Source organism: Zingiber officinale, chromosome 3A (assembly GCF_018446385.1).
Source record: "Zingiber officinale cultivar Zhangliang chromosome 3A, Zo_v1.1, whole genome shotgun sequence".
Classification (NCBI taxonomy): domain Eukaryota; kingdom Viridiplantae; phylum Streptophyta; class Magnoliopsida; order Zingiberales; family Zingiberaceae; genus Zingiber; species Zingiber officinale.
Window position 1 is genome coordinate 148,334,740 of NC_055990.1, and position 22,905 is coordinate 148,357,644.

The 22,905-nt window shown below is 38.8% G+C and overlaps 1 pseudogene; it reads right to left on the minus strand.

The window, feature by feature from the left end:
- Positions 1-18,079: 18,079 nt before the first annotated feature.
- LOC122054477 lies at positions 18,080-18,151 on the minus strand (annotated as a pseudogene).
- Between the last annotated feature and the right edge of the window lie 4,754 nt (positions 18,152-22,905).

Sequence of the window (22,905 nt, forward strand, 5' to 3'; positions counted from 1 at the left end):
GTCACCTATGACCTGTTGGTACATTATGCCTAGCATCCGGTCACCCTTGACCTGCTAGAACTCGCTCACCAAGTGTCCAGTCAACCTTGACCCACTTGGACTTATCTTCACCAGGTGTCCGATCAACCTTGATCCACCTGGATTTCCCGTGCCAAGTATCCGGTCAATCCATTTGACCTACTTGGGCTTCCCAACACCAGATGTCCGATCATCCTTGATCCATTTGGATTTTCCTTGTACCAAGTATCCGGTCAATCCCTTTGACCTACTTGGACTTCCCAACACCAGATGTCTGATCATCCTTGATCCATCTGGATTTTCCTTGTGCCAAGTATCCGGTCAATTCCTTTGACCTACTTGGACTTCCCTTCTACTTAGCTTCACTCACTAGGACTTCATGTCTGCCTGGCTTCACTCACCAGGACCTCATGTCTACCTGGCTTCACTCACCAGGACTTCCCTTCTGCCTAGCTTCATTCACTAGGTCTTTCACCTGGCTTCACTCACCAGGATTTCTCTTCTACCTAGCTTCACTCACTCAGACTTTCACCTGGCTTCACTCACCAGGATTTCTCTTCTACCTAGCTTCACTCACTAAGACTTTCACCTGGCTTCACTCACCAGGATTTCTCTTCTCAATCTCACCACATGAACAATTGTACCTACAATCTCCATGTCTTGTCTCCATGTATTGTTAAACATTGAAACCCAAACATCAAGACTCGAGCTTGAACCAATTCAAGCTCAATCAACCAGGTCAACCTTGACCTAGGGAATATTGCATCAACAGTTTGCTATTAGGGCTAGTTTGACATAGGCTTCAACTTCATATTCTGATGACGATGTTTCGTCCCACGTCACCTTCAGGGTTTTGAGCTTAGATTTCGTTGATTTTTTGCCCTTATCCTTCTCCTTTTCCTTTAGTTCTGGGCAGTCGCCTTTGATGTGCCCTTCTCCTTGGTAATTGTAACACCGGACCTTCCTTTTGCTTCGAGTTTGTTTCTTTTCCTACGACTTATTAAATTTATTAGATTTAATAAATTTATTAAATTTTCTTACCATTAGGGCAACTTCGTCTTCATCGATTGATGCTTCGGAGTCTGGATCTTCCTTCTTGGCTTTTAAGGCAAGATTGTTGTTTGACTTTTCAATTTCTTTAGGATCTGCACATCGAGTTTCGTGAAGTTCAAAAGTAGAAAAAAATTCTTACCTCAAAGTCCTTAGAGATGTAGTATATATCTACTAAGGATGACCATTATGGAGTTCTTAAGAAGGCGTTGAGCACATACTAGATTGAATCTCGGTTCGTTACCGATTCTCTGAGATTATTGAGCTGAGTGATGAGTTATTCGATTCGTGCTTGGAGTTGCACTACCTTTTCTCCATGGTTCATTCACAGGTTTGTTAGCTGGGTTTGGAGGATGTCTCACCTTGCTAACTTTGCTTCCGAAGTACCTTCGTGGAGTTCTAGGAATTTCTCCTAGAGCTCTTTGGCGGATTTATAGCTACCAATTCGATTGACCTCTTGGGGGTGGAAAGGCACTTAGCAGATGGAACTCTGCTGTACCATTCTCCATGAAGTCAGCTTGTTCTTTCTTCATCCATGAACACTCTTCCTTTCCAACTCCATGTTGGTCTTTGGGGGCTACAAAATTATATTTCATAATTAACAGGATCTCAAAGTCTATTTTAAAAAAATACCTCTATCCGACGTTTCCATTACGTGAAGTCTCCTTCGAACTTTGGTGGATGAATGCTTGCACCAGCCATCGTCTCGTTGCTTCAGTGGTGGCTAGTTTTTTCTGAAGCGACCTTGCTCTGATACCACTTGTTAGTCTAGGTGGGCCAGCAAGAGGGGGGGGGGGGGGGGGAATTGCCTATAAAAAAAATGAACCTTTGCCGACTTTCAACTCAGATTAGTAGCAACAGTATAATTATAACAAGTAAATTAAACAACTACAAAATGAAAGAAGAGGCAAAGAAATTTACTTGGTTACAACATAGGTAGTTGTTAATATAAGACAAATGAAAAAGCACTAAAGGTCTCCTTCGATGAAGGTGGAGAAGCCTCTTACACTCTTTGAATGCTGAGACAATTGCTAGAAAATAAATACAAAAGTTGATATCTATTTCCTAACTCCAGGGGTCTTTTTATAGCTTTTGAAAAATTCTATCCAAGGCTGGAAGGCGCCTCTAGCGAGGCAAACGAAGATAAAACTTTATCCTCGCCAATGGTCAATTTTTGCCTAGTCTAAGGCGCCTTCAAGTGATTGAAGGCGCCTTCCATGAAGGCTTGAGGTGTTTTCAGTAGCTTGAAGGTGCCTTCCACCAGAAAGGCGCGAGGGCGCCTCTAGTAGCAATGGAGGCGCCTCTAGCAGCTCCAGCAACTCCGTTTTGCTCTTCTGCTGCTCCGTTCACCTGGGTGATTTGTCCATCCGGAATTGGACTCACTCGAACCTATCTTCCAATTTTCTTCTCTAGCAGGCTTCCTCCCCGGCTTCTTGTCCCTTGAACATCACGCACGTCCTTCTCATCCACCGGTGTACTCTTCCACAGCACCTCGTCCCTCAGATGCACTAAGCCCGTCGGCTCCCTTCCCGTGCCATCCTTCTCGCTAGTTGCATCTTTCGCTCGAGTTATTGTGTTCCTAATCTCCTGTATACTTAGACACAAGGATCAAATACAGAACCTAACTTAATTTGGTTGACCATATCAAAATAACCATGGGGTACTAACATAAAGTCCCTAAAAACCACCGCATTCACCTTCCAACCCCCAAGATCACCCTTAGAGCCCTCCGTCAGGCTATGTTACATTCTTTAAAAATCCACTCAAAGTAGGTTTGCATTTTCTGATCACACGTTTCCTTTCCTAGACAAGTCTTTACTTCAATATCCCTTTCTCACAATTTGCCCCGAATGAATTCTGCACCATATACGGGATGTTCATTTTGTTTCGCCTATATGGCATTTGTCTCAGGCTCCCACTCTTCATAATTTTCATTTGTTTTTGTATCCCAAGAAATCGGAGTCAATGATTTTTTATTTCAATCTCACCCTAAGGCAGTGTTCTTCAAGGAACTGCCCTCTTTTAATAAGGGCTGGAAATCCTATTTATTTTTTGTTGAACTGCCTGAGCCTACTTCATGGCCAACCGAATGGCGGTCCACCCTTCTACCCCCTTCCTGACCTTGGAAATTTTAAGCTTGACCCGACCTTCAACTCCTACTCGAAGAAGCTAGGCGGCATTCAATTCAAGGTTCCCAAGTTGTTGCGCGAGGACCTACTTTACTAACATAGAACCTAACTTAATTTGGTTGACCACATCAAAATAACCACGGGGTACTAACATGAAGTCCCTAAAAACTACCGCATTCAACTTCCAACCCCCAAGATCACCCTTAGATCCCTCCGTTAGGCTGTGTTACATTCTTTAAAAATCCACTCAAAGTAGGTTTGCATTTCTGATCACGCGTTTCCTTTCCCAGAAAAGTATTTACTTCAATATCCCTTTTTCACAGTTTACTTCGAATGCATTCCGCACCATATACGGGATGTTCATTTTATTTCGCCTATATGGCATTTGTCTCAGGCTCCCACTCTTCATAATTTTCTTTTGTTTTTGTATCCCAAGAAATCGGAGTCAATAATTTTTTATTTCAATCTCACCCTAAGGCAATGTTCTTCAAGGAATTGTCCTCTTCCAATAAGGGTTGAAAATCCTATTTATTTTTTGTTGAACTGCCTGAGCCTGCTTCATGGCCAACCGAATGGCGGTCCACCCTTCTGCCCCCTTCCTGACCTTGGAAATTTTAAGCTTGACCCGACCTTCATCTCCTACTCAAAGAAGCTAGGCGACATTCAATTCAAGGTTCCCGAGTTGTTGCGCGAGGACCTACTTTACTTATTTGTACTAAGTCCAATTCGAGCGAAGCTTCCTTGCTCCTATGGTAAGTGTTGGTTAGTCCTAGGAAAATCGTATCGGTTCCACTGTATAAAAATTTTGTACAAGTGTCGAACCTTTCCTTAAATAACCTATTGTGTTCTTTAGAAGTTAAATTAGGAATCGTAGACGGAACTTAACATCATTGATTTCAAATTTAACTTATCTGTTCTTAATGGTTTAGATTTGAATCGCAAGCAGAACTTAACACTATTGATTCAAATCCACCTACATTATAAATTTCATTAAATATTAATTTCCAAAATTGGCTTCCAGGACTGTATGACGAGGCACATGGCTTTCTTGGATATGGGAGCAACCACCACCGCCTAGACAAAGCCTTTTAAGGAAAGCTAATATTTAATTTCCTTAAATAACTCTAGGTTTAACCAAAAGGAACAATCGAATCACAAATTTGAAAAATAAAGAAAACACAAACTCAAAAAATAAATTTGAAAAACTAGATCTAATGCCTCTTGTGTTTGGAATTCATACAAAGAAAAATAACTAGTATGATACAGAAGAAAATTACTAGTTATACCTTCTCTTTGTATGTTAATGACCTCGAGATCTTCAGCCGTATTCCTCGCCTCGCCTTGGACGTCGTATAGGCAACGATCCACCAAGATGAACACCACCCAAAGAGCTTTCTTCTTCCTCCTCTAAAATCCGACCACCACCACCAATTTAGGAATCAAAGAGAGCAAGGGAAAGGGAAGGGGAGAGATCTGACCATAATAGAGAGAGCACAGGCAAGCGAATAAGAGATGATGTAATCCCTACTTCTCCTCTTCTTCTCCTTCTCTTTGTATCCGGCCACACCAAGCAACCACAAGAGGTGGTCGGCCCTAGCATGAAAGGAAGCAAGGGCCGACCCTTAGGAGAAGAGTAGAGAGAAGAGAGAAAAAGAATAGCATGCTTCATGAGGCCTCTCCTCCCCTTCTTTTATATTACTTGCCCAAGGCAAATAAGGAAAAATTGTTTCCTTTTTATTTTTTCTTTTCTTTTCTCTTGATTGAATCAATCACCAATCATAGATTAGTTTTAATTTGATTGGATGATGATTTAATCCTATTAGCCGGCCCCTTGCTTGGGCACCAAGCAAGGGTGGCCGTCCCCTATAAGGAAGGAAAAAATATCTTTTGTAAAAATTTTATAAACTCTTATAAAATTTTACAAGCTCTCTTTTAATTTCCTAGAGCGAATGTTAAAAAGGAAAGTTTTAAAAATTAAAACCATGCTTTAAAATTTAAAACTTTTCTTCTAAAAATTTCTTTTTTTAACATGTTTACAAAAATTTAAATTTTAAAACTTCTCTTCCTTTTTCTAAAACCATGAGGATGGTTAAAAAAGGAAAGTTTTAAAACTTTTAAATTTTCTTTTAAACTTGTGTCCTAATTCAAATAAGAAAAGTTTTTTAAAATTTTAAATCTCTCTTTTAAAACTTATAGTTTTCTACAAAGAGAAGATTTTAAAAATTCAAAACACCCCTCCTTGTTTGAATTAATGTGGCCGCCCCCTCTTGCTTGGGCACCAAGCAAGGGGCCGACCCCTTAAGAGGACAATGTGGCCGGCCCTTGCTTGGTCACCAAACGTTGGACCGGCCCCCTTCTTGGACACCAAGATGGGCCTTTCTTTGGATGAACTTGATGCTTTAATGAGGCTACGACAGGGACGTAGAGGAGAAATTGGTTTTGTCCTTCCGATGAGCTTAAGTATCCTATGTTCGCCCCGAACACACAACTCAAGTTTATCGATAATAACTCATTCCACTAGAGAGTTATTATCGCACTACCGCATCAATCCCAAATTACATTATGGGCTCCTTCTTATCATGAGTGTGTTAGTCTCCCTGTGTTTAAGATTACGAATGCCCACTAATTAAGTAAGTTACAGACAACTCACTTAATTAATATCTAGCTCTAAGAGTAGTACCACTCAACTTCATTGTCATGTCGGACAAAGTCCACCTGCAGGGTTTAACATGACAATCCTTACGAGCTCCTCTTGGGGACATTCTCAACCTAGATAACTAGGACACAATTTCCTTCTATAATCAACAACACACACTATAAGTAATATCATTTCCCAACTTATCGGGTTTATTGACTTATCGAGTTAAATCTCACCCATTGATAAGTCAAAGAAATAAATACTAAATATATGTATTTGTTATTATATTAGGATTAAGAGCACACACTTCCATAATAACTAAGGTCTAGTTCTTTTATAAAGTCAGTACAAAAAGAACTTACCTAAAATGGTCCTACTCAATACACTTGGAGTGTATCAGTGTAATTTATTAGTTAAGATAAACTAATACTTAATTACACTACGACTACTTCAACGGTTTGTTCCTTTCCATCTTAGTTGCGAGCAACTGTTTATAATTTATAAAGAACCGACAACATGATCTTCTGTGTGTGACACCACACACCATGTTGTCTACTATATAAATTAATTGAATAAATTACATTTAACAAATAAATGTAGATATTGACCACTGTGATTTTTTATTTCTAAATAAATGTTTATACAAAAGCTAGGCTTTTAGTATACACTCTAACAATCTCCCACTTATACTAAAATACTATGCTGCCATATATCCTGCCATACATCTGATTCCCAAACCTTCAACATGCCCATCAAAAGCTCTTACCTTAGGGGCCTTAGTGAAAGGATCTTCCAGATTATCACTTGATGCAATCTAGGCGGCAACAACTTCTCCTCGTTTATACAATTTCTCGTATTGGGTGGTACTTGCGCTCTATTGTGTTTACTTGCCTTATGGACTTATGATTTCTTCGAGTTTGCTACTGCACCACTATTATTATAATAAATTATAATAATTTTTGGGCAAACCATAAAATATGTCTAAGTCCATCATGAAGTATCTAAGCCATACAACTTCTATAACTACCTCAGAGGCTGCCACTTTCTCAGCTTCTATGGTGGAGTCCGAAAAAGCACCTTTGCTTATCACTCTTCCGTAGTTATGACTTCACCTCCTAAAGTAAACAAAAAACCCCGAGGTCGACTTACTATTGTCCCTATCCGATTGGAAGTCAAAATCCGTGCAACCCACAGGGACCAAATTATCTGTCTTGTAAATTAGCATATAATCTCCAGTGCCTCTAAGGTACTTCAATATATGTTTTACCGCAGTCTAATGTCCTTGTCCAGGGTTACTTTGATATCTGCTAACTATGCTCTTGGCAAAACAGATTTCTGATCTCGTGCATAGCATACATTAGGCTTCCGATAGCCGAAGCATAAGGAACTGCCTTCATTTCCTCTATCTCCTTTGATGTCTTCGGAGACATCTCTTTAGATAAAGCTACTCCATGCTGAAAAGGTAAGAAACCTTTCTTGGAGTTTTGCATGCTTAAAACGAGCAAGGATTGTTTTGATGTATGAAGCTTGGTATAAGTAAAATATTCTTTTCTTGCGATCCCTTATTACTTTGATCCCAAGAGTATATGCATTCTCCCAAGTCCTTCATATCGAATTGTTTGGACAACCATATCCTTACTTCTGACAACACTTTGATATTATTTCCAACTACCAAAAATGTTATCTACGTATAGTACAAGAAATACCACCACATTTCCATCACACTTCTTGTATACACAAGACTCATTCGGTTATTAAATAAATCCATAGGTCTGGATTACTTTATTAAACTGGATGTTCCAAGACCTTGAATCTTTACTTCAGTCCATAGACTAATTGAGCTTACACACAAGATGCTCTTTGCTCTTTGCAATGAACCCTTCTGGTTGCTATATATGGATGTTTTCTTCAAGACTTCCATTAAGGAAAGCTGTCTTGACATCCACTTGCTAAATCTTATAGTCCATATGAGAAGTAATAGATAAAAGAATCCGGATAGACTTAAGCATGGCTACCGGTGAAAAAGTTTCCTTTTTCAACAAGCCTTGCTTTGAAAGTTTCTACCTTCCTGTCTATCCCTCTTTTCCTATTGTAAACTTATTTTCACCCAATGACTTTTACACCATTTGATGATTTTATAAGCTCCCAGACTCTATTAGAATACATATATTCTAATTCTGTATTTATTGCTCTTTGCAAAGATGCTGCATCTTTATCTTGGAGTGCTTCATCATATGTCCGGGGATCAGGTTCATGCCCACCAGGGATCAAGTCCAAAGACTCTCCCAAAACATGAATCTTTTAAGTTGCCTAACAACCCTCCCACTATGACGAGGCACTTTCTGTAATTGTGTATCATTTGTGATACGTGTTATAGTTTCTTGTGATATTTCATCTTGTACAGTTGGTACTAGATTAAACGTGTCCTTTAATTTCCTTAAAAACAATTTTTACTCATGGGATTGTGGTTTATAGTATAGTCCTTTTCTAAAATCGGGCATTGGTGCCAACAATGACCTTCCGATTTTAAGGACTATAAACCTCTTTTCATTTTTCTAGGATAACTCACAAACAAGTGAACTCATGTCCAACTTATTAGTGTCTCTCATGTGCTAGACCACCCATATCCGAATATGCTTCAGACTAGGCTTACACCCATTCTGCAATTCTATGGGAGTAGAGAGTTCTAACTTAGAAGGTACTATGTTCACTTCCGTTTCCAGTGTATATCCTTAAAACGAATTTGATAATTTTCTAAATAACTCATCATCGATCTAATTATTCCATAAGAGTCTTATACCTTCTTTCTACTACACCATTCTGTTAGGGTGTACCAGGTGCAGTTAGTTGGGATTAAATCCTGACTTCTGATAAGTGACTCCTAAATTCTCCTAAGAGATACTCGTTACTACAATTTCACCGTAATGTCTTGATACTTTTACTTTGACGTTACTCCACATCAGCCTAGTACTCTTTGAACTAATCAAAGTACTTAGACTTGTGGCGCGTAAATATATCCTTATCTCGAATAGTCGTCTATAAAAGAGACGAAATATTCGAAACAACCTCTTGCCTGGATAGTCAAAGGTCTACACAAATCAGAATGAACCAATTCCAACATATCTTTGGCTCCATACCCCTTAGACTTAAAAGCTTCTTGGTTATTTTTCCTTCCAAGTAAGACTCGTAGGTTGGAAAGATTTCCACTACCAATGAACCCAAGAGTTCATTGGTTATTATCCTTTGAATCCTACTCAAGTTAATATAACCTAGTCTTAGATGCCAAAAATATGTTTGGTTCATTTTCAAAGGTTACTTTCTCTTATTAAAGTTAGAAAATGTGTTATTAATTTCCATTTTTTTGCATCGTGAGAGTTATTGGATTATAAATTGTCAACCAACGTACCATAACAGATAATTTTCCTATTTTTCTTGATAACAAGTTTGTTATCAAAATAGACAGAATATCTATTCTTTAATAGTTTAGAAACCGAAATCAGGTTCTTCCTAAACTTAGTACGTAAAGACAATTTCTGAAAATTCATATTTTATTCCTATCAGAGGATAAACATCTCCCACTGCAACAGCTGCTACTTTTGCAGTAGTGCCCATGTAGACGGTGTTTTCCTTTTTATATAGTTGTAGGGTTTCCTGTAACCCTGCAATGAATTGTAAACATGATTAGTGGCATCTGTATCTACACTCTAGGTATTGGTAGATAACACCACTAAACATGTTTCAACAACTAATAAATTAAATACACCTATATTGTTCTTAGTTCTAAGAAGACAGTCAACCTTAATGTCCAAGTCCTATTTTCAATCATTATAATTGGGACTACTAAGTCTTTTCTATAGTATAACAACTAGGGGATTGGCAAACATTTAAAATCCTAAGAATCACAAAAATATTTGGTCAAGACCAACACTTTAAAATCCTCGTGAATTTTGTATGCCACGATAGTATGGACGTATACAAATTCAAAAAAGAGATTTTGTCCATTAATTTTATTATTTCATCATCCTAACTTTATGACAAATAAAATTAATAGTTGGTCTATCTTTGATCAAATATTTTGGTCAAAACTTTGAATTTAAAATAACATTGATTCCTCAAACAATATTATTTAAATTCACCAACACCTCAAACACCGGGAATTTTGCATGCCACGATAGTGTGGACGTATACAAATTCGAACATTTGTAAGAGGAGGGTTTTACCCATTAATTATCTTGTCAATAAATCTTTATGACAAATAAAATTACCTCAAACACCATGAATTTTGTATGCCACGATAGTGTAGACGTATACAAAACCAAACATTTGTAAGAGGAGTTTTTCCCATTTTATTTTCTTGTCATCCTGACAAATAAAATTACCTCATACACCGTGAATTTTGTATGCCACGATAGTGTGGACGTATACAAAAACTTGACATTTGTAAGAGGGGGTTTTAATTTTATTATCTTGTCAACTTATCTTTTTGATAAATTAATAGTTGGTTTTCCTTTGGTCACACAAATAATAGCAGTGACTCCGATGGGGAGGATACTATTAGACGTGCCTAAGTGTATACCATTACTTGACACTAAGTCTATTAATAAGATTGTGCCCCTTCTGATGGGGAAGATCACACGCTCTTAATTAATTTCCTGTAGTCATCCTAAATGGAAGTTTGATCTAGTGATCCGCAAACAAACTCATCCAATATGAAGGAAGGCACTCAGAGCCAAATCGCAAGTTTGTTTGCGTCACTTACAAACCAGTAATGGAGACCGTGAAATTTATTAAAATAAATCCCTCTCCCACTTAGTTATTTAAAGCGAGGAATTTTAAACTATCCTAGAATACATCACATGCATACATACACATCACAGTAAATAAAATCAATAAATATGGAAATTATTTTTGCAACTATTATGGCCTTTTCCATCACTGCCCTCCGTGTGCTCCTAGCTACTGCCATCTTTAGCCACCGCCATCGGGTCGAATCGTCGCATCCATCTTGCTTCTTATTCCGCTGCGCCTCTGGTGCTCCAAAAGTACCACGCCTCGCAAGCATCCGATCCATGACAAAAAATAGAATTTTACATATATCGATCCTATATTCCTCGAGGGAATGTACATGTAATCTAGATCGAAAATAAAATTCTAAAATCCTAGGGCTAATACAGCTCCTGTTGTATTAGTTACATATAATCATGCACACACACAATAATGCCCTTGACATGTCCAAGGGTCCAATCACACACAACATCTATAAGCCATAATAGTTGGAGCCCGCAATCAAAAAGTTAGCACATCCTACTATTATCCTGCCTAAATTATATATGACATGTGCATAACCTATTTGAATTCTAAACACACAAAGACAAACCCTAGCTCTGATACCAATTGTTGGTTAGTCCTAGGAAAATTGTACCGGTTCCACTGTACAAAAATTTTGTACAAGTGTCGAACCTTTCCTTAAATAACCTATTGTGTTCTTTAGAAGTTAAATTAGGAATTGCAGACGGAACTTAACATCATTGATTCCAAATTTAACTTATATGTTCTTAATGGTTTAGATTTGAATCGCAAGCGAAACTTAACACTATTGATTCAAATCCACCTACATTATAAATTTCATTAAATATTAATCCCCAAAATTGGCTTCCAGGACTGTATGGCGAGGCACATGGCCTTCTTGGATATGGGAGCAACCACCACCGCCTAGACAAAGCCTTTTAAGGAAAGCTAATATTTAATTTCCTTAAATAACTCTAGGTTTAACCAAAAGGAACAATTGAATCACAAATTCGAAAAACAAAGAAAACACAAACTCAAAAAATAAATTCGAAAAACTAGATCTAATGCCTCTTGTGTTTGGAATTCATACAAAGAAAAATAACTAGTATGATGCGGAAGAAAATTACTAGTTATACCTTCTCTTTGTATGTTAATGACCTCGAGATCTTCTGTCGTATTCCTCGCCTCACCTTGGACGTCGTGTGGGTGACGATCCTCCAAGATGAACACCACCCAAAGAGCTTTCTTCTTCCTCCTCTAAAATCCGGCCACCACCACCAATTTAGGAATCAAAGAGAGCAAGGGAAGGGGAGAGATCCGGCCATAATAGAGAGAGCATAAGCAAGCAAATAAGAGATGATGCAATCCCTACTTCTCCTCTTCTTCTCATTCTCTTTGTATCCGACCGCACCAAGCAACCACAAGAGGTGGTCGGCCCTAGCATGAAGGGAAGCAAGGGTCGGCCCTTAGGAGAAGAGTAGAGAGAAGAGAGAAAAAGAATAGCATGCTTCATGAGGTCTCTCCTCCCCTTCTTTTATATTACTTGCCCGAGGCAAATAAGGAAAAACTTTTTATAAAAATTAAAATCTTCCTTATGTTTTTCCTTTTCCCTTTTTATTTTTCCTTTTCTTTCCTCTTGATTGAATCAATCACCAATCATAGATTAGTTTTAATTTGATTGGATGATGATTTAAGACTATTGGCCGACCCCTTGCTTGGGCACCAAGCAAGGGTGGCCAACCCCTATAAGGAAGGAAAAAATATTTTTTGTAAAAATTTTATAAACTCTTATAAAATTTTACAAGCTCTCTTTTAATTTCTTAAAGCGGATGTTAAAAAAGAAAGTTTTAAAAATTAAAACCATGTTTTAAATTTAAAACTTCTCTTCTAAAAATTTCCTTTTTTAACATGTTTACAAAAATTTAAATTTTAAAACTTCTCTTCCTTTTTCTAAAACCATGAGGATGGTTAAAAAAGGAAAGTTTTAAAACTTTTAAATTTTCTTTTAAACATGTGGCCTAATTCAAATAAGGAAATTTTTTTTTTAATTTTAAATCTCTCTTTTAAAACTTGTAGTTTTCTACAAAGAGAATATTTTAAAAATTCAAAACACCTCTCCTTGTTTGAATTAATGTGGCCGGCCCACTCTTGCTTGGGCACCAAGCAAGGGGCCGACCCCTTAAGAGGACAATGTGGCTGACCCTTGCTTGATCACCAAGCATTGGACCGGCCCCCTTCTTGGACACCAAGATGGGCCTTTCTTTGGATGGACTTGAGGCTTTAATGAGGCTACGACAGGGACCTAGAGGAGAAATTGGTTTTGGCCTTCAGATGAGCTTAAGCATCCCGTGTTCACCCCGAACACACAACTCAAGTTCATCGATAATAACTCATTCCACTAGAGAGTTATTATCGCACTACCGCACCAATCCCAAATTACATTATGGGCTCCTTCTTATCATGAGTATGTTAGTCTCCCTGTGTTTAAGATTACAAATGCGCACTAATTAAGTAAGTTACTGACAACTCACTTAATTAATATCTAGCTCCAAGAGTAGTACCACTCAACTTCATTGTCATGTCAGAATAAGTCCACCTGCAGGGTTTAACATGAAAATCCTTATGAGCTCCTCTTGGGGACATTCTCAACCTAGATAACTAGGACACAATTTCCTTCTATAATCAACAACACACACTATAAGTAATATCATTTCCCAACTTATCGGGTTTATTGACTTATCGAGTTAAATCTCACCCATTGATAAGTCAAAGAAATAAATACTAAATATATGTGTTTGTTATTATATTAGGATTAAGAGCACACACTTCCATAGTAACTAAGGTCTAGTTCTTTTATAAAGTCAGTACAAAAAGAACTTACCTAAAATGGTCCTACTCAATACACTTGGAGTGTATCAGTGTAATTTATTAGTTAAGATAAACTAATACTTAATTACACTACGACTACTTCAACGGTTTGTTCCTTTCCATCTTAGTCGCGAGCAACTGTCTATAATTTATAAAGAACCGACAACTTGATCTTCTGTGTGTGACACCACACACCATGTTGTCTACTATATAAATTAATTGAACAAATTACATTTAACAAATAAATGTAGATATTGACCACTGTGATTTTTTATTTCTAAATAAATGTTTATACAAAAGCTAAGCTTTTAGTATACACTCTAACAGTAAGTCTTATCAACCTATCCATTGGGTTGATACTAACTAATATCTTTCTTGTTTCATGCAGTGGATGCTTTCTTTAAGGCCGTGGATGCCAAGGATATTCAGCTGGAAGAAAATGAGCTACTCCGGTAAGAGCAAATACTATTAGCCGAGCGAACTCAACAGTTGGTCGGCCCCTCTGGCAAGGCATCCGGTAGCTGGGTGCCATAATCTGATGAGATGGCCACGTAGGAAGAATTGTCGGCCGACCCTCTCTCAGCTTCTGAAGATTCTCCGTCTGACAAAGCTAAGGTGCCATTGAAGAGGAGATGCAAGAAACACTAATTTATTCTCTCTACCCAAGTTCCTGAGGGTCGATCGCCCCCCATCATCCCGTCTGGGAAGAAACCGCAACCTAATCTTCCAAGCGGACTCTGTTCGCTCATCCCTCCATATTTATTCTCCCTTCAAGCAGTCCAATCCATGAGGTCACCTCTCAGCTAGTTAGTTCTCTGGTTACCACTTCACCTTTTCCTACTACTCTCCCTATTACTCCCCTCACTGAAGCTCTGTCTGCTCTAACTCCCAGCACCAAACCAAAGTGGCTTTACCACTTCTCCACCGCCTATGATATACCATCCGCCCAGGCCATAGCACCCCCCTCAGCTCCCCCACCGTTCAGTGGTCTAGTGTTATTGAGAGGCTAGTTAATGGAGGCCTAGGAGCTAACTATGAGTCAATTGGACGAATCACACCCGACGGTGATGGCAGATGAGTACTCCTATGATTTAACCATGACATCCTTTAACTCTTTGCCTATCCTTTAGTTTGAACACCTATTGTTGGGATATACCCGATGCAGTATGTGCTAAAAATATGTTTCATGAACAAGCATGGTGGAAGACTTAACGATAAATAAACTAATTTATGAGATCACACACACCACACAAATGCAAGATACAATCACGCAGATAAGATCATAAAACAAAATGAAATCAAATAACAATTATTCTAGGTATACCTTACAGATGACCTGTAACAAGAAGGGTATCAATCTTTTGCAACGTTATCGAACCTCGTCTCTATTCGTATCCACGCTGACCTCTTCAAGACAACTCTAAGAAACAAGCATTGCCTTCAAAAGGTACTAGCCATGAGAGAAGGAGAAGGATCAAGAAGAGGAAGAAGAAGAAGCAAAAGGAAGATCTTCTTCCTTTGGTTGGCTCACGGTAACAAGAGGAGACCCTCTTGTTGTGGTTGACGGTGAGAGAGAGGGAGAGGGAGAGGGAGAGAAAGGTATTAGGTTTAGGTTTCCAAAACCTAATCAAGTCAATAATAAATTGTGTATTAATTCTCTCTTAATCATATCAATATATAGTCCTCTTTAATGAGTTGGATTAGAAGACCTAAATCCAACCCTTTATACCTTAACTAAAAATTAGCCCATTGATCCCTTGGTTTGGTTCACAACTAAATTAACTTGGTTCATGGCTAAATCAAATTGGGTACAACTCTTTCATAAGAGATGTGGCTCATCCGTGCTTTTGTTCTGACAAATATTTTCATATTTGTTTTATGTATGGTCCAACAAATATTAATCTCTTGATCTGAGAATCTTATTCTCTAACTTATTTCATATCTTTTACAGATTAGTAGTGCGTGTGACCCAATAGGTTCTCGGTTTATCTTGGTTGTCCATAATTAACTACTTAATTATGGAATGACTATGAGTGACACCTAGTAGTATATCACGATCCCTAATTAACTAGAAAATAATAGTTGATATCAGAACTAATTCTGAACCTTTCAGTAGCTACAGTGAGTTGTGCTTTGTTCCTTTCACTTGTCTAATACCCACTTGGTTCAGGACATGGTCTATGTGTCTGCCCCCACTAGGCTGACTATGTCGTTCCTTTCAAATTACTCGTACATGTATACAAGAGTCCTATACTCTTAATATGTGATGTTTTGACCAAAGACATTGAGTAATAATCCTAACGAGTGGCCAAAGGTTATACGTCTCTTCGCAAGAAGCGGTAAATCCTCTATGGGCTATTGATGTGCTTAAATATTATGAGCATTTATGCATTTTTTAACGCACATTCACTTACTTTATACGTATATATTCTTTGCATGATCGCCTCTTTTATCATGTACTCATCATATATACTCTTTTGTTCAGATATCTGCTCTTTGTTTGATTTTGTGTTGACAGAGACACCTTTCGGAGCAAAAACAATGATTATCGACGCACCGGAATGAGCCAGAGAACACGACCGTGCAACCTCGCATGGCCGTGTGGCCAAACAGGAGAGGAGAAGTGCACGACCATGCAAGGGTTACACGGCCGTGCAGCTAACCCAGAGGCAGATCAGAGCATAGCCATGCATACTTGCACGGTCGTGCACCCCATGACCGAAGCAAAGCAAGGAATGGTCGTGCAACCCTGCACGGTCGTGCCAATTGGCACGACATGCAACGTGGCCAGAGACAAGAAAAGGCACAACTGTGCCATCCTTACACGGTCGTGCCGCCGCAGTCGTGCCCTAGCCTATAAAAAGGGTTTTAACCCTTTTCCTCAACGGAGGGGGGGGGGGGGGGCCGAGAAGCGAGCCGTCAGGGAGAGAATTGACTTGGTGCCGTTCTACGTTGTCCAAAACCTCCGTCCAGTGATCCTTCATCACCACATCAACTCCAAAAGCAAAGGATTGGATCCTAAGATCACATGTCGTCGTTGGATAAGCATTTTTCTCTTTCTCTCTTCTTGTTTGAGAATTTTATGCTTAACATTATGTCTTCGGGTTTTTCTTCGACGTCTATGGAGTAGATTCTTTGTTCTAGGATGAGGGAGTAGTTGTGGATTGGTTTGATATAAGGCTCATACTTTTGCCTCTATTTTATTGGATGATTTTCGCTTGCTTTGTTTCGACTACTCGATCTCGATATCGTGTTAATTGATTGTGTAGGAATTGCATATCTCGTAGAGAGAATATCCTAGATCGTACACCCGAGGGTCCCTAGTGACAGGGGTAACCCGTTCACGGACATCTAGGGTACTTCCTTGAAAGGAGAGACAACTCCTCCACAAGAAAGTAAGAGACCAAACTAAGCTCCTTATCTCTATCCTTAGTGACACCAATTAGAGTAGTGGTCTTGTGATCTACCGAGGCGCCCTAGTGATAGGGGTTAACCGTAACAGGATTTCATAGGGATCTTCTTTATTTGGTACCTAAGATTAGATACTTCAGCTTCCGGCGAATGCATGTTGATGGACAATGAGTAAAAAAATAGAATGTGATACATCAATACTACCACAATGAAACCGAACTTCTAGGACTCTACATAAACCAAGTCTATTACTTCCTCTTTGCTAGTTCTCATTTCCGTTTCCAAACCCCTATTCTTTAGATAACTTACAACCATCAGTAGTTTAGCTAATCCTAAGTGAGTCATCGCTAGTGCTTATAACCAGTCCTCGTGGGATTGATAATCTTTATTACTGACGACGAATCCGTGCACTTGCAGAATCATAACAAGTTTTTGGCTCCGTTGCCGGGGATTGCGTCTATAACATTAGTGATAATCATATTAGATTAGACTAGACTTTGTTTTTTATCCTTTATCTTTTCTTTTTCTAATATTTTGCACTTAGAGATAAATAGTTTTATTTTTGTTTCTCTTTATTTTTTGTGTTCTTATTAAAAAGCCAAAAAAAATAATATTATTTCACTCTCTTCTTTACTATATTTCATATTTTGTTTTTTTTTGCATGTGAAGAACTAATCTTTCAGGACAACTTCGATCCAGAGATTGATAGGACTTACTTGAGAAGAAGAACCCTTCAGAAAGAATTTCAAGCAGTACAAGAATCTTTAGAGATGGTTGATAAATTGTTGAAGGATTACGCAAAACCTTATGCATGAGGGGTTTGATCTATCATCATTCGACCGCCAATCAAAGCTAACAATTTTGAAATCAAGCCTGCAGTAATTCATATGGTTAAGCAGAATCAATTTGGAGGAGGACCGCACGATGATCCAAACCACCACTTAGAGCTTTTCAACGAGATTTGTGGTACCATGAAAGTGAACAGAGTCCCTCCAGAATCAGTGAGGTTATTTCTTTTTGGATTTTCCCCGAAAGATAGAGCCAAGCAGTGGCTAAATTCCCTTCCAACAAATAACATTACATCTTGGGAGCAGTGTGAGCAGAAATTCCTGAACAAATTCTATCCACCAAGAAAAACTGCTCATATGAGGAATTTGATTGCAAGCTTCAAACAGATAGACTCAGAATCATTATTTGAAGCCTAGGACAGATTCAAAAGTATGCTGAGACAGTGCCCCCATCATGGCCTTGAGAAATGGTTGGTTCTACACACCTTCTACAATGGAATCAACTATAACATGAAGGTATCCCTCGACTCTACAGCAGGAGGAGCACTAATGAACAAGAGCCTTGATGAAGCTGAAGAGATCATAGAGAATGTGGCACAGAACTACCATCAATGGGAAACTAAAAGATATGGTGGCTCTTTCTGAGGAAATCCAATAAAGGCATTAGGAAAATTTGACGTAGATGCAGTCACACTCATGTCTGCGAAGCTGGACGCTCTGACCAAGAAGCTTGAGGCCATAGGAAACAACACGACTAATGCAATAGTTTGTGTTTGTGAAACTTACGGAAGTACAGATCACGCTCAAGATACTTGCCCCCTAGGGCCAATACAAGCACAGATAAACCAACTGGAGCAATGCGATGCAATAGTTGATGTGCACAAATATTATGATCATTTACGCATATTTTAGCGCACATCCACATACTTTATTCATATATATTCATTGCATGATTGCCTCTTTCATCTTGTATTCATTATATATATTCTTTTGTTCGGATATCTATTCTTTGTTTGGTTTTGTGTTGACAGGGATGATTTTCGAAGCAAAAACGATGATTATCTACACACCGAAACAAGCCAAAAAACACGGTCGTGCAACACACGGTCGAGTGACCAAACAAAAGGGAGCAGTGCACGACCGTGCACCCTTGCACGACCGTGCGGCTATGGCAGAGGCGGAGCAGTGCACGGTCGTGCACCCCTTGCACGATCGTGCGACCATGGCAGAGGCAAAGCAACACACGGTCGTGCATCATTGCACAGCCATGCCACCCCAGTCCGAGACAAAGGAATGCCCGGTCGTGCATCCTTGCACGCCTGTGCCTCAGGGAGCAGAAGCCAGAGACCACACGACCGTGCCAATCGACACGGTCATGCAGCTTCGCCAGAGGAGAGGATGGGCGTGGCCGTGCCAACCTTGCACGGCCGTGCCACGGGTCGTGCAGCGCCCATACCCTAGCTTATAAAAGGGTCAAGAAACCTATTTTGGGACATCTTTGGTTCGGGGGCTTGGTCCCTCTCTTTGGGAAAGGGTTTTCTCCTTTGGGGGAAACCCTAAAGCTTCATCTAATGCCGTCCCTCGACGTTCCGTCCATCTCCAGAGCAAGGGGGCATCTCCAAGACATCGGAAACCTTGGCAAACATCGCTTCTTCCCTTTCTTCTCACACCTAGGGTTGTAAGTATGTTCTTCTTTATGTTTTGGGGTTGTTCTTCCTCCACAATGGAGTAGACGTCCTCTTCTAGGATTAGGGAGTATTTGTAATGCGATAGAGATGTAGAACTATGTAGATTCACTTTGTTTCTATACGATGACTTGTTAATGTCTTGTTCATGCTTGTGTGAGATGTTTATATTTCTATTCTTTGATTGATTGATGTGGAGGATTGTTGATCCCGCAAAGGGGACACCTTAGAGCGTATTGACCAAGGTACCCTAGTGACAGGGGTAACCCTTTCCGGACGTCTAAGACGTTCCCTCAAAAGGAGAGATAATCCCTTAGGAACTGTTGCTCTCGTAAAGAGAGTGCTCTAGATCGTATACTCGAGGGGCCCTAGTGACAAGGGTAACCCGTTCACGGACGTCTAGGACATTCTCTTGAAAGGAGAGGCAATTCCTCCATAAGGAAGTAGGTAAACGTATCGAACCTCTACCCTTATCCTTATTGTTCTTTACTAGATATGTATCCCAGTGATCTACCGAGGCACCCTTGTGATAGGGGGTTAACCATTACAGGATTTCGCAGGGATCGTCTCTATGTGATACTTAGGGATACTGGACAATCTAACTTCCTACAAGAGCATTGATATAGAGGATAGAAACTAAGCAATCTATGTAGTATCTCCTAGTATTACAATGAAACCGAAATCCTAGAATCCATCTCCCGAAGCTCATTTCACCCAAGATCAATTCTTTCTCTTTCTCTCATCCTTCTCTTTCCCTTTTCAATCACCCTCGTTAGTTTGCAAACGCTAAAGCTAGCTTTTGACCGTCTAGATAACTTATCTTGTGACATCTCTAGTGCTTAATCAACAGCCCCTGTGGATTCGATATTTTTTATTACTGACGATGAAACCGTACACTTGCGATTGCGTAACAAGTCTTTGGCGCTGTTGCTGGGACTGTTCGCATTAACATTAGTAGATTAGTAATTTAGTTAATCTAGACTTGTGAATAGCTTTGGTTTTTCTACTTTCATAATAAAAAAAAATAAAAATAAAAATCTGCATCTCCTTTCTTGTTTTTAAATTCTACATTTTTTTATTTTTTGTTTATTTCTCATATAGCATTTTATTTATTGTCTTTCATTTTTCTCATATATTTTTTTAGATATCTTGAGCACTAACATGTCAAGTAGGTCTTCAAGAGAATTTTTCACACCCATGAGCGCAAGATCTTCCTTTGATGAATATTCTGATTCAGAAGATGATTAATTTGAGTTCCTTTGTGGAGTGTGTGGTAGCACATCTCATCTAGCTGCTATTTGCCATTTTTTCCAAAAGATTGCTATAACTTTGGAACTTCAGTGTTTGGGTCAACCTCACCATCAAGATACCTATGAGCAAGTTCATGATACTTATGGCTATGACTGGGAAGATCATCAAATTCAGAACCTTCAACCCCAGTTCATTTCAGAGCAGAGTGAGCAGTCATCTTCCCAGCAGCAGAACTCTGACCCACCTCACACTACAATCAGGATTGGATGTATTATCAAAATTTTAATTATAGAAGTGTACGAGGTGTTGATCATTCTTTTCAAGCATCTCAGAGTTTCTCAGAGTTTCAGGATGATTTTTCACTGGATAGACCACATCATTCACAACCAGAAGAGCCGATTGACTTAGAGGACTCCCAACACACAAATATCCTTATCCCAAGTCAGATGGAGACCACAACACAAGTCTCTGAAGAGCTAATGGTGCAACGGGGATTTCAGCTTTATGATTATTATTTCAAATATCTGATAATGTTGTTGACCGCTCCATTGATGTTATTGATGTTAGTGGACTCCTCAATACTTTTGATGATGATGTGGTGGATAAAAGTGTAGGGATGTGTACTATGGAGGAAACGCCCCAAGAATCACTTCCTTTGATCACTCAACCAATTGACACTACGGAAGTTGAAAGAATGGAATTGGTTGATGATAAATGTGTAGGGACTTGTGCGATGGAAGCAAAGCCCCAAGAATCACCACTTTTAGAGGCACCACCACCTGAGTCGGAGCTAGAGCCAATACAAGATTCAGAAGTCACATCCACATGTTTAGAACTTTTAGGTATCTCTCAGCAATGCAAGGTTAGTATTTCTAGTGATCTTTTGGAAGATTTTATAGAGGTACCTATAATTGATTTTGTTGGATGTGATTCGATTTTTGATACACATTCAGTTTATATTGATACGGTTCTAGTTCCTTCTTATATTACATGCTTGTGGGAGGTTTATCTTTCTTTTGGGTGTGCAGATTTTCATGGAGCCTATAATTGGGAGCTTGATTTGAACCATCTTCGACCTCCTGAAAGAATTTCCAAGAAGACGAAGATGGAGAGGGCAATTCTTCACTCTTTGATGAAAGCTCCTTCCATAATAAGAGCCCTTGGTAAGAGGGTTCTAAAATATCTTACCCCTCCAAGAGTGAGATTTCAATGAATCTAATGAGGTGGTCGAGCTAATGACCTTAAACAAGCGCTTCTTGGGAGGCAACCCAAGTTCATTTTCCTTGTTTTCTTTTTAGTTTCTTTTTACTTCACTGATAATAAATCATACCCTCTGCTTAATTTTTCTTGCCTATCTTATTTTTGTAGAATTTAAAGTTGTGGAGGAATGTGAGCATCAGATAGAGGAGTATCTTGAAGCACATGCATGTAAACCATTTGAAGCTCATCACTTGGTAATTTCTCTAAACTTCATAAATTTTCTTCACATTACATTTCTAGTTTTCATCGAGACGATGAAAAGTTTAAGTCTAGGGGGATGTTTGGGTTTAGTTTAATGTTTGTCATACTTCTTAGTTTTTGCACATTTCAAATAAAATTTTTACTAATTGCATCCTACATCATATTATGATTGTTTGTTCCTTAATGTAAAATACTAGTTATTCTAGATTTTATGTGGTTCATGTGTTACTTATGTTTAGTGATCTATCTTTTTCTATCTATGATAGCATGAAGTGAGCAATGTTTTACTATAAGAGTTTAAGTATTGACATTGTTTTAGGATCTCTATACACTATGCCTATTTTTGATAGTTGATAACTCTAAAATAGTCATGATTCATAAGCTTGGACTAGTACTTGTGTTTCTATGATGACCTCTCAACTACATTTTGGTTACTGGATAAACTCAGATCATGTAAGCTTATTTGGAAAAAAATTAATCCTATAAAAAAATGAAAAAAATGAAGTTTGTTCAAGTTTAATACTTTGCAAACATTCAAAGAAAAAAAAATAAGGGATAAAAAAATTGTTGTCGTGAGTGGAAACTAGCAATTCACCCCTTTGAGACCGAGTTAGGTTACTGGGTAAATGAATGCTATGTTTCTCTTGATACTAAGTATTCCTTTGAGACCTTGTGTAGACGATGCATAGCATTTTTTGAGGGGAACGAACCTTGCGTGTGGCAGGTAAGTGTCTATTGCCGGATGCATAAGGAACACAATTTTATGATGACTTGACTAGACTTAGGGATTGAAACTTGATAAATTTAGGTCACCTTCG